Source organism: Aphelocoma coerulescens, chromosome 9 (assembly GCF_041296385.1).
Source record: "Aphelocoma coerulescens isolate FSJ_1873_10779 chromosome 9, UR_Acoe_1.0, whole genome shotgun sequence".
NCBI lineage: Eukaryota > Metazoa > Chordata > Aves > Passeriformes > Corvidae > Aphelocoma > Aphelocoma coerulescens.
This window is the reverse complement of record NC_091023.1, coordinates 8,453,336-8,468,248: the sequence shown is the minus strand read 5'-3', so window position 1 is coordinate 8,468,248 and position 14,913 is coordinate 8,453,336. Positions and strand designations below refer to the sequence as shown.

The 14,913-nt window shown below is 35.8% G+C and overlaps 1 long non-coding RNA gene across 1 annotated transcript in view; it reads right to left on the bottom strand.

Annotated features, from left to right (window-relative positions):
* Nucleotides 1–14,913, bottom strand: part of LOC138114738 (uncharacterized) — a 114,316-nt gene that overhangs the window by 16,710 nt on the left and 82,693 nt on the right. The window contains exon 2 of the long non-coding RNA XR_011152778.1: nucleotides 842–928. This is a non-coding gene — a long non-coding RNA (uncharacterized lncRNA). The remainder of the gene's footprint in view (nucleotides 1–841; nucleotides 929–14,913) is intronic.

Sequence of the window (14,913 nt, the reverse complement as noted above, 5' to 3'; positions counted from 1 at the left end):
AAGAATGAGATGAAATGAAATTTAATAGACAGACTATAGACTGGGGTCAAGAGACCCAGTAGATAAGTGCTCCCCCGTAAGGCCAAAAAAAGGGGAGTTGAAGCATGGAGTTGATGGATGAAGCCTTGCAATGGAGTGGCAAGTGAAAGATGAAGGAAAGGGAGATGGAACTCACATGGAACTCAGAAAGCTGAGTACAAAAAAAAAAGGAGATAAAGAGATAAAGATCAAAGAAAGGGACAAGGAGAAAGCATATCTTGGGAGACCAGGATCAAAGAATGAGGCATTAGAAGGATGACATTAAAAGGAAATGGATTAGCCACAACCCACCTGGAAAATTTAGTGACATCTACATGTACAGATGTTTCAAGAGGAAATGACAATACATTTATCTGAGTAACTTCTGTACCAGTATGAAATTATGGGAAAGGAGAGTAGACTGAGGAAAGTCAGCGAATTAAAGACACTTCAGATGGATTGTCTAAGTGGGAAACTTAATTTGAGAACTGAAAAAATTAAACTTTAAAAAACACTGGATAAACCCTAGTAATAAAATATATGCTGTTGAAAATACTAGAGAAATAAGAGTTTAGTACATAAAGAATGGGTTTGTAAAACATGAAGGAATGAAAACCAGGGAGGACTGAATATGGTTGAGCAGTTGTAGAAAAAATTATATGGCATAAAAATATGTACAGACTAAAACCTCTATGAAACTTGTAAAAATCTGAAAGTAGCAATAACTATACTTGGGTCTACAGTCACTTTTGGACTGACAGAAAAAAAAAAAAAAGAAAAGAAACCCCTGGAGGAATGGGATACACAGGAAAAAAGTTCCTACCTTGTCCAGACTTCATATTTCATTAATACTGTGGTAAGCACATTCACCAAGATCCCCGAACAGTGTCACTCCTTTACACTTTTATAGCTTCAGGAGAGATTAAAAACAAAGAAAAGAAAGAAAAGGATTTAAAAACCTGAAAAGTTCACATCAAACATGCTTATATCATTCAGTGATTTCCCTAGTGGTCTTTAAGTTCACTCTGGGCGGCATATTTTAAGTTTAGGGCAAGCCTTCTGCTGGAGGTCAGGCTATTGTGGCTCAATTCAATGTTCAGTTTGGCTGCTTTGCTATGTAATCTTCTGCTAAGAGCACTGTATGTTGTTAGTGTTAAAAAATATGTTGCTCATGGATATATAAGGCATAAAATTCCTCTATAAATGTCTCTTTTGCTAGAGGTGTTGAAAATGCGGCCCAGTTTGTCAAAAACACAGCTGCTTTCCTTGGGGTTTCAGAATGCTCATAACAAATAGACTTTTTTATGAATTTGTGAGAACACCCTGAGGAAAACAGCTGCATTATTACAGAACCCATGAAATTGCAGACGAGTCTGAACTATTGTATTTTAAAGCACTGCTACTTAAAAGCCTTTTTAGTTTCAAGTAATAACATTATTTTATTTGATTTCTAGAAAGATATTTTAAGGAATACGTGATGGTGATTCTTTCTAGGTGACTGGGACAAAACTGTTAACACTGAAAGACCTCAACTGCTCAGATGGAGACAAAGCAGCGTGCTTCACACAAAAAAATAGTGGTGATTTGTGCTGTTAGGGGATATTTTCTGGCAGACACTCAGCAACTGGGTCAGGATTGAACCAATCTAAGAGGCCTTAGAGACAGGTAGAATCACCTCTCAACTCTTGCACCAATTTCTGTCTACATAAGTGACAGATCCAAGGCTCACTCCATAGCTGAAGGTCCTTATAGTAAGATCTCTGTGAGGAAAACTTATTACCTTCTTCTGTGGCCCCTGCAGGATACTTACTTAAATAACTGGGGCAATCAGCACGTTTATTCAAAGGGCAATGGATCTGAGATCTAGGACATTTACCCCTCAGTTGTGCTTGGTTTATTATGTGATCTTTTCAGATACTCTCGTACTTCCTTAATGCCCAGGTATTTGTGCCTAGAGGTACAAGAGAATGTTTCTAACCCTCTCCACAAGTAACACTAAACACACCCAATCCTTGAAGGTGCTGAACCTCTGCTACAAGAGCTTTGATAGGAGTTGGCACTGGATCCTACACAAGCACATTGATTTGCATGGCTGCTGGTTTTTGCAGAGCCCCTTAAAACCACACTTGCTGAAGGAGGAAGTGTGGGTCATAACCTGGAATTGTTCAGTACTTTGGATTTGCAAAGCTGTAATTTATAAAGCACTTGCAGATTCTGCAGGTAAAGAATGCTCTGGAAGTGTGAAGTAGTCTTTTCAGTAAGGAATTCTGCTAAGTTTTGAAAGGAATGGCATTTGGCTTCAGCAGGTAGACTATCACTTGACAAAGTTTATGCTTTGTCTATATATTCAGAAATGCTCTCTGGGCACAAGAAAAAGAATGAAGAAAGAGGGTAAAATCACTTCTTCCTAAATGTGTCCTAAGATATATCACACAGTGGTAATTCTCAGAATCATAGAATCACTTAGGTTGGAAGAAACCCCAAAGATCATCGAGCCCTTTGAGTGATCACCACCTTGTCAACCAGACCACGGCACTGAGTGCCTCATCCAGTCGTTTCTTGAACGCCTCCAGGGATGGTGATTCCACCAGCTCCCCAGGCAGTCTATTTCAGTGTTTAACAACCATTTCTATGAATAAACTCCTCCTGATGTCCAACCTGAATCTCCCCTGGCACAACCTATAGGCTATGGACAAGATAAAAAATATCTAGGAAATAAATTAATGTTATTTTATTTATATACAAGCTATTTAATTGATTTACAGCCATCAGGAGAATTAAATGGCTGTATGTCTCTCTGCCATGCCAGACATAAAAATTATTCAAGAACAGTGATCTTGAGTCTGATCATTAAAATTGAATCAACTATAAATAATATTGAGCTGTTACAAAGTCTGACATCCCATAGCCTTGTTGTGCTGAGGTGTTAATTTAATCTTTGATACCAAAGCTTGGCTCCAAACAATACGGATTTGGCAGGCAGATTTTATAACTAGCACAGGTGAAAATTCCATGACGTAAATTGCCACTGTAATTCACTGTGGATTTTTTTTATGCTTGGTTCTTTTTACCTAATACAGATTATTTTGTAAATATATCTCTGCAGATAATTTTTCAGTTCCTAGAATGGTTTCAGAATGCAAAATTCTATAAAGATTCTAAACAGAAGAAATCCTTGAAGGAAATATGATGATCAAATGCCTAGAAATCATTTGAATTTTCCTAGAAAATTTCTAGGTCAAGGTTTCTTGAATTTTTCAAAATTTCTAGGTTTGCTTCTTAGAGAACACAAATACACACAAATCTTAGAAAGTACTAAGTAACTCAGAATGGTTCTGAACAGAAAAAGTCCTAAGAAACATCTTTTAAATCCTCAAACACAATGAGAAATTCTTCCAAAGTGCCCTGAAATTTCTAAATTGTTCGTTGAATGCCCTGTAAAATTTCTAGCTTGGTGAAATTTTTGAAAGGACAGTGAACTTCCTAAAAATAATTCAATGACTTTTAGAAGTGCTCTAGAATTTGGAACTGCTAGAAGGCAGTGGGAAATTTCCAGACATATTATGGACAGAAAAAAACCCTCTAAAGCACATGGAAATTCAAAGAGAAAGCAAGGCACATTTCCAAGAAATATTCTGGAATGACAAATTCCTGAAAAGGACTGGAAAATACCTAGAAAAATACTAGCTAGAATTTCTAGAAAACAGAGAGAAATTCTTGGAAATCACAAATACCTAGAAAAGTTCTAAGCAGAGGAACTCATAGAAAATGTTCAGAAATTCCTAAAAAATCTCTGCATAGATAAAAATTTCTTTTAAGTCTCCTGAGTCCTGGCCCAGTATGGCATTTTTAGCTTCACTGCTTCTTGATCAGTGGGTACATATAGACTGGGAAAGGTCTAAGACTCAATTACTTGGAATTACCCTCAGAGATTTTATCAAGTGAAGGATTTTTAAAATGGCTTATTTTTTGGACACAGCCTTTGTACAGCCACATTCTCTTATGTACTTGAATTTAACCAAAGTTTTACCAAGTAAACAATAACTATTTTGTTTTAATTATTTCTTTCCATGCCTCATTTAGTTAAAGATTCATTTCCTTATAAGGTGAACACTACCAAATTGTAAAAACAGGGCAAACAGTAGTACATAGGAAAATAAAACTATTAAGGAACGGGGTGAGAGAAGACTCCCTAACCTCTGTTTGCACCATGGAAGTGATAATTCAGTGGCTCTGTGTCAGATGGTGAAGGGAACAGTGAGCTGAGAGGAAGGGATAACTTTAGTACAGAATGTCCAATAATTCCCAGAATCTCTTGAGCATCGGAATCAAGTACTCAGGAATACAGACAGCTTTGAGCAGTTATGAGTTTAAGAACAGATTTGCTTAACCTAATTCAAACCAATCTTTTTCTGTCCTTTTTAAGCAAGATCATCCAGCAAATGTAATTTCTAAAAATAATCAAATGCACCATTACTATCATACTTCTTCTGTGGGGAGCCTACGAACCTCAGTCAAGATCCCTGATCTTTGGCACAAAGACGCATTCAGAAATCAAGTATTTTATTAGTTTTAATGAATTGAAGTGCAGAGAGGTCAGGTGATTTAAAGTGACATAGTGCCTTGCCTGCACAGTGAACAGCAGCCTACAACCTGGGGAAAACCTTGCTTTGAGAGCTGTGAATTTAAGACAAGAATGCACTTTCACTTTTGCAATAGATGCTGCCAAATTTCCAGTTCATGCATCTTCTAAGGGTTTAGCATAGCCCGTGAAATCAGACAGGTCTGACATTCGAAGGTTCCCTAGACATTGTTTAAGGCTCTGGCTGTATAATTCTCTCCCCTTCTTACGGACTCTTGCTTTTTAAACTCCTCCATTTATGACTAAAATCCAAATGGAAGATACTTGTGCACCAGCAAGCATTCAAACTTGTAGGTCTGCAATAAATCTACAACTGCACACCACTGAGAGCCATGTCATAAATCTTCAGTGCTTTAATATCTTCCCACTCTGGTAAGGAGGTGGAATTCAGCTTTAAGTCCTTGCAACAAGTTATACTTTATTTTATTTTATTTTAATACCCTTTTATGTCTGAGTAATTTGTGTGGAACTGCCTATTTCTTTAAATCCCAACAACTGCATGCATAACTACACTACAAATTTTCACTATATTGAGAAACCCTGTTTGTATGACAAATATATAATTAGATTACATTTATTAATAGGATATGTACAGAAGGCAAAACAGATATTAAAACACACGCAAATAAATCTAAATGTAGCCATTTTACAAAGCATTTTTGTAGAGAAGTTGTGCATTGATAGCCCTGTATCCACATGTGCTGATCTATTACCAGGCTTTTTAGAATGGAAATGTCATTTTTTTAGACACAATCAGTTTAACTGTGTCATTTTAGCATGGTTAATTTTTTTCCTCTGCACTTTACTGATTGAACGTTAATTCTTTAATTATGTGATCTTGCTTTTTCACTTTTAGGAATCTGGTAGAAAATTATATTTTCATCCTCAATATTTTTGTTTTATTCATTATCTGCTGACTGTTTCTGAAATTCATATTTTGATCAATAAATTGTATTTTTTTTATTTGTATTGTATAATTTGTATAATTGTATTGTGTTATGTATTGCATTCTTATTGGTCATAGTTAGTGTAACAACTGGCATTCAATTTGGTTTTGTACTTGTCATAAAACTGTCAATTAGACGACCTACCTGGTAACTGGAATTTCTATTTTTGTGTAAATTTATCTATTAAACACAGGTTTTACATATATATATAAAACTTCATAAGCATAACATTAAACATGTAAAATTAAAAATTTACCTTAATGTCTCTATATACATAGACAGTGTATATTTACATACAGTATGTAACAAGAAGCTTCCTGCCTCTTCTACAGGGACTTCATAAATGCAAAACTTTATATACTTACATAGAGTTTTGCAGCAAAACTGTCCTCATTCTTTAGTGTATTCCAACTGACCAATAAAAATATCAATTATCAGGCTGGAATAAGGCACAGGCACAAGGCTGGAAATTGAAGCATTCAGGAAGAAGAACCTTTGGAGTCTTCCACTCCACGATCAAAGCACTCAGTGCATGGCAAGCTGGCCTGGGCAGTTTGCCCACTGTAAATGTCTGGAAGGTAACCAAGTGGCCTCTCTGCCTGCTTTCCATCATAAATGCTAATTGATTCAACACATTCCAGTAGAAAATTTGCCCTTTGACTTTTCTATACATAGGAATCAAATGGGAGGGTTTGGTAGATGCTCAGTCTGACAGTTTCACCACAGCACTGAAAATCCTGAGCCTTGTTTCTCTTTTTTTTTTGGTGCGTATGTGTTCTTAGATTCTTTTCACACCCTTAATTCAGACAAATACCGGGGCTGGTAAAGTTGGTGTAGAAATTGAAGAGAGGTTATTAGAAAAAATGAACAGGAGGGCAAAAGAAACATTTTTTCCTCTGGGTTTCATGCCAGCTTTAGTAATATAATTTCCCCCAAGAGTACTCCTGAGACCAAAAATCCCTCATGATTAATATTATTGTAAATTTATGCTTATATGGAGTTTCTTTGCCTCCATGACATGTCAAATCAAAACCTAAACATCCCTTTAGAGAACCTCACAAATAATTAATAAATTAATTATGTTTCCTGGGTTATCATTCAAACAGCCATAACTCTCCAAAATAAAAAGTTAATTAATATGAACAAGACCCACACTGCTGCTGTGGGAATAAAAATAGCATAAACCTATAAAACAAGTACACTTACACCTCTCAGTGCCATTCTACCACTCTGCCTAACGCAGCTACAGACAAAACAAGACTGTAGAATTAATTCTCACTATGAAATTTATCTTTGGAACTCAGGGCACATTTAATTCATGGTGAAGCTAGAGGACTCTTTGTAGCTTCAGTGGGATTCCCAGACACCTGCAACTGATTTAGGGACACAGGTCCCTTTGGCTTTCAAATGCAAGTCATGCTGTAAGTCACCCAGACATTTTTTTTGTACTGGCTTTCAATCAGACTTAGATCAAGCCCAAAAAATGGTGAAAATCATAAAAAACCTACACCAAACAAAACCACACAAGTAACTGAAACCAGCTGGAACCTTCTACCTGCCCTTCTGCTTAGTTACACATTCTCATTTCCACTTGCAAACATGAAGAGTAAATTGACAGAGCTGCAGGCTCAGGATTGCTGGCATACACAAGAGCCAGTTCCTGGGAAACCACTGGCTTCCAGGAGATCTCAAACTCCCTAAAGGCTCCTAGGCATTGGTCTTGAATGGGATGAGAAGAAGGACCTTGTGGAATATCTTATGCTTATGTTACATAAACTCTAATTTTTTGAACTACATTTATTCATTTTGAGTATAATATCCTCTCATAACTCATTACTGGTTCTTTTAAAGTATATCAGCAATTCAGCAGTAAACCAAAAGCACACAAAATCTATGAAAACTTTGCTTGTAGGGCAGAAAGCAATTTATTTCTCAAAAAACAATAATAATTATTTTACAAATAATTATTAAAAATAATATTTAAATATTATTAAAAGAGAACCTGGTACCAGTTTCACTTCAGTAAGCCTCTAATTTAAGATATTTTATGAAGGAAATGAAAAAGAAGAATGAAAAAGTAAAAACTGAAAAGAATCCTTCTTGAATATTTTATGTGGGAAAGTATATATAGGGATCATAATGAATTTGCATTCAAATGTTTAAGATGTATGATAAATTTGCATTAAAAATAACATTAGCGATAGAAAAGACTACTGAAACGTCACTCCTTAGCAAAAGAGCTGGTTTCTTCAATCCATTTTCATTCACTTGCCTGAGTGTTGCTCACAAAAACATCAGGATTTTTTCCCTCAATTTAAAAAAAAGGCAGGAGGAATCTCTGACAGTTTTTGCCTCCCAATATGTCTCAGTGGGTAAAAAGGTGGGACAATATTTTCCAGTCTTTGCTCATGTAGGTCTGTAAGCCCATTTTTGAATGAAAAGCAGGAAGTTTTCTGAAATAAAGTTAGCAAAATTTAACCTTCCTTTAAAAAGACTGACCAGTGGTAGTAAAATCAGGAAATGACAGTAAATTATTTCAACCCAAGAAGCTCTACCAGCACAGTCCATGCAGTGGTGGGGACTGTAAATTAGTGTGAAACCAAGAGATTCTCTCTTCTAACCTTTATATCCCTTCCCTGAGTTTATTCTCTAGGAAAAAATTACCGAATTTAGTTTTTCTCTCTATTGTTTTCCTCTTGGTCAGTATTGGTGTAATGATCCAGTAGTTTGCAGACATTATGAGGAGTGAGACATAGTTTAGTTTTACATTAACACATCACTATAAACAAAGCTTCTGTGGTAGCAGAGCCAGAGAGAACCTGCCATTGCTCTGCACCAGAGGTGTCACCTCATCTTTTGGAGAAAACCTTTTAAGAGGCTGCAGTCAAAGAAACCTCAAGTCCACCAACAAGCAAAGTATCAAATCACCATGTTGCTTTATAAAAGACATGGATAAAGTGATTAACTAATCAGTAAATTACAGTTTGCTTGATCCAGTTATAGAGAGGAAAGGAAACTTCAGGAATTCTTAAAAAGAGTGAGACAATGAATGACATAGAAGGCCAGATTTCAAATGTTTCAAATTTAATATCTGAAGAATGAGGGGCTCCAAAGGCAGCCCACAGTGCTTCCAGAAGTCTCTGTTAAGACTGGAGGGGAAGACTGCCACTCCCCAAAAACATATTTCATTGTAATTCTTTTCAGTCTGTCATAATTATGTGACAGACTGTAAGGCAAGTTCAGGGTCAGTGATCAGAAACACTCATGAGTTATGGTCCCTCTTGTGCCCTTGCTGGCCTTAATTTAACATGGCCTCACAGTCACATTCCCCAAACACTTAACTTTTAACCATCCACCTCAAAAGATAGAGCAATTAGTGATTAAAAAAAGAAAAGAAGAAGAGAGAATGGATGCATTCCAGAAACATCTGGAGGAGAGGCTTCTATTCAGGAAGATTTGCAGACATTGGGATGTCTCAAATTAAAAAGAAAGAAAAAATATGGCTTTGATTTGTATGAAAATAAACTTTTTAACAAAACCAATTCTGTTATTTAAGCAAAGTCTTTCATATCAATGAATCATAACACTCTGTTTAGAAAGTTCTACATTTGAAGGATTTAGGAGGATTTATGACTTTGACATGTATTTTCAGCAAATTGTGAAAAAGAATTACTGAATAAAGTCATATCTAATAAAAGAAAAAACCTAGTTAGTTTATTAAATATTCTCTGCATATGCAGATTTTCTTTTACACTGAAATACACTTGTCTAAACTAAATTTAGAATTTAGGACTTCCATTCCTTTTTGCGGAGGAAATACTATTCTATACTCTACCTTCTACAGATAAGTTTTGTGATTTATTTTTATAGCATATTTATCATTTTACATTAGTAATTTCCATCAGGTTTTCTCCTCATGTATTACTCTTATTCCCCCCTTCATGGTGTTTTCTCTGAATTCCATCCAAATTTTTATTATCTTGGCAGAAATGTTTCACAACTATGTGAATCAGTCCAGATATGGTGGCATTCAAACAAAACTACATGATGCTGTCTCATGTTATGACTGTTGCTGACCATAGATTATTCCTGAGAAATTCATTGGGCACCTGAAACTTCCTGTTCCATTTGAAATGCCACTGTTGATAAATCTGGCATGAGCCTGTGGCAACGAGCAAGGTTTTGGCATAGCATGTTTCAGTATTGCCCAGGGGTGTATTTTCAGCTGCTCCATCAAGTGATATATCAATAGATATTAAAAAGAAATGCTAACCAATTCTACAAAATTTCTTTTCTGGACAATAAACAGACTCGTATAAATAAGATGCCAGTCCCCTGAGTATATGCACAGTGCAAAAATCTCCACAATTTAGTCCCAATTCTTTGCTCATAAAAAACCTGTTGTTTGTATTGCTATGGAAATTCGAAAAGAAAGGTTTAATTACTTTTTAAAAATTTTTCTATTTGGGTCAAGAATCATATAGAAGGAGAGAAATTCTAGAGGCATTGTTTCTACCTTCTTTTTTCCCTGGTTTAATCCTAATAGATTTTTCAACTAACAAATATCTGAACTGGACAAGAGTAAACCAATTTCATTTAGAACCTTCATTTTCAACTGCTTCAAGTAACTGAATTTTCCAACAAATTTTATTTAAACTATTGGAATAGTCTCTACATTTTGTTCACATAAAGCTTGGCTCTAGAGATGTTAGAAAAAATATATGCACCTTTTATTTTTGTGTATGCTGAATCTCAGTAACAATTTTTTCAGAACACTAGAAATGTAGGATTTTATTGTAGCTGTCTTTTGGGATTGCAAATTGTTAACATCTGCCTTTTAGTATCATTTTTACAATAGTCTGCTCTCTCGATATCCTGTTAATGACTGTAATTTTCTAGTCAGCTGCTATCTGTCAAGGTAGTTTAAAGGTCACTTTTTGCTATACATTAAAGAACCTCATGTAGAAAGTGGGCCTGGGTTCTTTACAGCAAGCAGAGCTTAGGCTCGGATTTGCTTTGTGTTTGAAACCAGGAACTCAGCAGTACCAGGTCACACTGATCTTTCAGTTTCTCTCTTCTTTGTTGCTTGATCTTTGGTCATACAATTTTCTGTACCTATTTTTTCTAGTTTGCTACCTCTTTTGTTAACCTTGCTATGTTGGCAAGACATTCCTTAGCCATGTCTGACTGGCAGCACTGTGTTAAACCAGAAACAGACATTTCCCACACATCACCCCCTGCACAAGCTTCTTTTCTGGAGTTTTTAATTCCATTAAAAATGTCATTGGACACATGAAATCTTTTCAGTGTTATTTACCAATGTCATGTCATAAAGTAAATTAAGAAGTTTGTGTATTTCTAGCTTTTTTTATATATCTTGAATTCAACTTTTCAGTGATGACTAAATAGAATGACTGCCCATTTGACTTGGAAATGGCATTCCCCCATCCCAGATATTCACTAGTATGGCTCAAACTGAAAGAGTGCATTTCCTCCATGGCTGAAATTACATAATGAGAACATATTTCACCATTTGGAGTGCAAAGGCTTCTTTACATGAGGGATCTGATTCACATTTGAGGCATACTTTGCTGAAGGAATCAGGTTGCTATCCTGTCTTTTGGAAGCTGAAAACCTTTAATTGAATCCTGGAATAGTTGAGGATGGAAGGGACCTCTGGAGGTCATCTGATTCAAATGCCCTGTTCAAGCGAGGTCACCTAGACCAGGTTCCTCAGGACCTTGTCCTCTTGGGTTTAGAGTATCTCCAAGGATATAAACTCCATAATCTCTCAAGTGCTCAATCTCCTTTCCAGTAAAAAATTTTATCATATGTTTAAACCAAATTTCCTGTGTTTCAATGTTGACTAAAGAGTCACAATCATTTAGAGTTATGCAATAATGTAATCTGTAGTCATTAATAAACTAGGTTATAAAACACAGAAACTGAATGAACTCTATTCTGCACAATTCAGTTCCTTAAGCCTTAGCAGCAGGGAACTAATCCAGGTGTCTTTGCTCTTCAGTAAATAGAATTCACCTGATCCCTTTGTGCAGGGACTAAGCTGTGAGATGATTGAATCCCACAGATGAAGGACATGACAAATAAGTGAAGGCAGCGTTGAGTTTTGTTTCTTAAAAAAAAACCCCAACAACTTTAAACTACATCAGATTTCTAAAACTCTGAGTATGTAGTTTAAAGATGAAAAATCAATTGCCTTAACCTCTCTAGAGCAAGCTCAATAGGTATATCTTTGGCTGCAGGGCTGACACAGCAGGTTGAATCCTGTACACTGAATGGAAAAGGAAGTAGAGAGAGACCTTGCTCATATTCACAGCCTCACTGGGCATTCTCAGAAAATCTGACTGAAATTGGGCCTGGTCCAAAAGAATATGGTTTTGGAACCATCATACTACCTTTTGGTTAAAATCCTTAAATTGGGCCTATTTCTGCTAACAGGAAGATAGGGAAAAAGATTTAATCCAAGCTCCTTTTGTTTTGTTGAATACCTTAGGACTTCTGCATTTAAAAACTATTTCAGAAAGTCTTGGTAGATGTGGACATAGAAATATGTCACAACTCATAAAAAGAAAGATACATCTGCTATACAAACACATCTATTAGAATGCACAGGCACCTTCTAAAGGAAAATCAGTCATTGTGGAAGACAATCATGACAATCTAAAACAAATTATCACCAGAAAGCAGAATCACCCCAGAAGTGTGCTTCTGTGGGCTCGTATCTCTCTGGAAACTGACTCACATTAAGCCACTGACTAAATCTTTCAGCATAACCAAAAGCAGCAGTATGCAGAATTCTTTTCCCAGCAGTTACTAGAAATGATGAACAATAATACATTTTGCATATTGAAACTAATATATGCAGGAGTTGGTGCTCTGGGACTCAAATGAATTGCATAAAATCGTTCACTTGTTAGCTGAATGGCATTAATGCCTGACCTCCTTAATCCATATTCAGGAACTCACAGATCAGAAAGGTCATCTCTAACCCCACCACCTATTCACATGTATATTCTACATCACCCTTACAAATGGGGCTGTTGTCTTCAAATTACAGAAAACCAACAATGACATCATTAATTCTGTGAATACAGCTGTCTTGAGAATTATAGAAATTTTTGCATAATAATAAGCATTTGAATATTCCTTGCAATAGCATCTACAGCCTGCAAAGCCCACTTAGTGAAAAGCAGCACACTAAGTTTTGTATCACAGAATGCTCCCAATAAAAATACTGGCTTTCAAAAGCAGAATTTTACTAGAGATTTAGAGGAAGAGACACCCATTAAAGCATATCATTTGGATATGCAATATGAACCAACTCTTAGTAAAACTGATCTTTTGGCTTTAATGTAGCCTTCAGTTTTGTGAGTCATAGAATTTAAAGAATAGCAAACAGACCTATCCTGAAGTTCACTATATTACTTGATACCACTGATTATTTTACAGATAAACTAAAACAAGTTGCAAAAATGAGGAAATAAAAATAGAGATTTAAGTTATTTCATTAAGTGTTCTATATCTGTGCTCCAAATTAAAATCTTTCTCAGTAGCAAAGAGAAAAGCTGCACAATATTAACAAATTTGATAAAATCTGAACAGCTCTAATAGATACAGTAAGTAAAAAAATTATGGTATCTTTTAAACAATCATAGTGCAAAGGCAGATTAAAAGCAGATGTTTATGGGTGAAACAACCCTTCATAAGAAGTAGCTATTAGGTTACCAAATAAAATTGAATTTACCATGGCTGTAAACTTGGCAGAAGGGTTTTTTTTTTAGCATAGAAATGGGCTGTTATTTATTGATATTTAACCTGAGAATGATATACACTTTGTAAAGCATTAGCCCAAATTCTACAGTCTATGTACTAGAACAGTGACTAATGAAACAAATATAGTTCAGACTGGAGAGAATATTTCAGACTTAAAAAATATATTATACAATTGAAAGAAGAAGTGGCCTTCAGCCTCCAGCATTTTGTCACATGAAACAGCCTCCTAAATGAATCTTCTGAGTGCCAGCCTTTCTCACAACGCTATTTGTCACAAGCATGAAGTATCAGAGAACCGGGATACATAGGTTGGAGGACAGGATTTGCTCTCCAAATAATGATTTTAAGCTTTAACTGTTATGCAACTATTTTGTTGTGCGAATTCAATGATACCACGTTAAAACTGACTTATTAAACACAGAGTAAAACAAGAATACATTTAAACTCAAGTTTGAGAATGGAGTCTCTTCATTATTAGGAGACTTCAGTGTAGCATGCCTGGTTAATATGTGTAGTAAGATAATATGTTGAAGAGCACACTATAAATATAGAATTCCTTACACTCTGCCATTGAATGCTTGGATAATATTCATCACCACCTATAATGATATCTAGCTATGTACATAGTACTCTGCTGATGAAGAATTATCTAAATCATCATTTCCAGATATAATTCTTACTTAGCTGGGCCTCCAAAATAATTATGTTACATAGTTATATGATGAGACGCATACTTATCATGGACCAGACCTTCTGGTTGATAAGTAATGAGCAAAGACAGGATGAAAAGCCAGTCCCCATTTGACTTTTGCATCAAAGACAACACTAAGTGGGTTCTAGAATTGCTCCTACCCAATCCCTTCTTCCAGTGTCTATACCCAGGTGTCTTCCAATAGTGGAAGCTCTCTGTGTAAAGCTTTTTATCCTATTGTGGTCTATTATCTTTCTTCAGTAGACTTTCTAATACAAGGAAAATAAATTTATTTCTCTTTTACAACTAGAAAAGAAACTCAAACTGTGAGCATAAGTTGGCCAACACTACCTAAAGGATTTCTGAAAGACAGGGGAAAGATACTTGCTACAGCTTCAGGTTATTTATAGTGTTAAACTAGCATACAACAAGATTATGGAATGTGAGGATATTTTATTTATCTACCTGGTTGAATCTTATTGAAATTAACATAAGCAAATATTAAAAAATATTATGGACATGATAAAAGAAGGGGGGGGGAAGGGGGAGACCATAAAAGAATGGTGTTTGTAGGAACCTGAGCATCTCCAGAAGACTGCAACTATTCCATCCCCGCCCTTTTGCCTGCATTCAGTAACAGCTGGCACTGGGCACGGTCTGTCCCTGTAAAAGATTTCCCTTTTGGTTCAGAAAGAGAATAACAATCTGTAGTGTCATAATATGTTTGGCAGAGTCTCATTGTTCCAGGCTCTGTTACTTCCTACGAGAGAAATGAAGCAAGTGCAAAGGAGCATGACTATATTTTGCAGTGCTAAACAAAT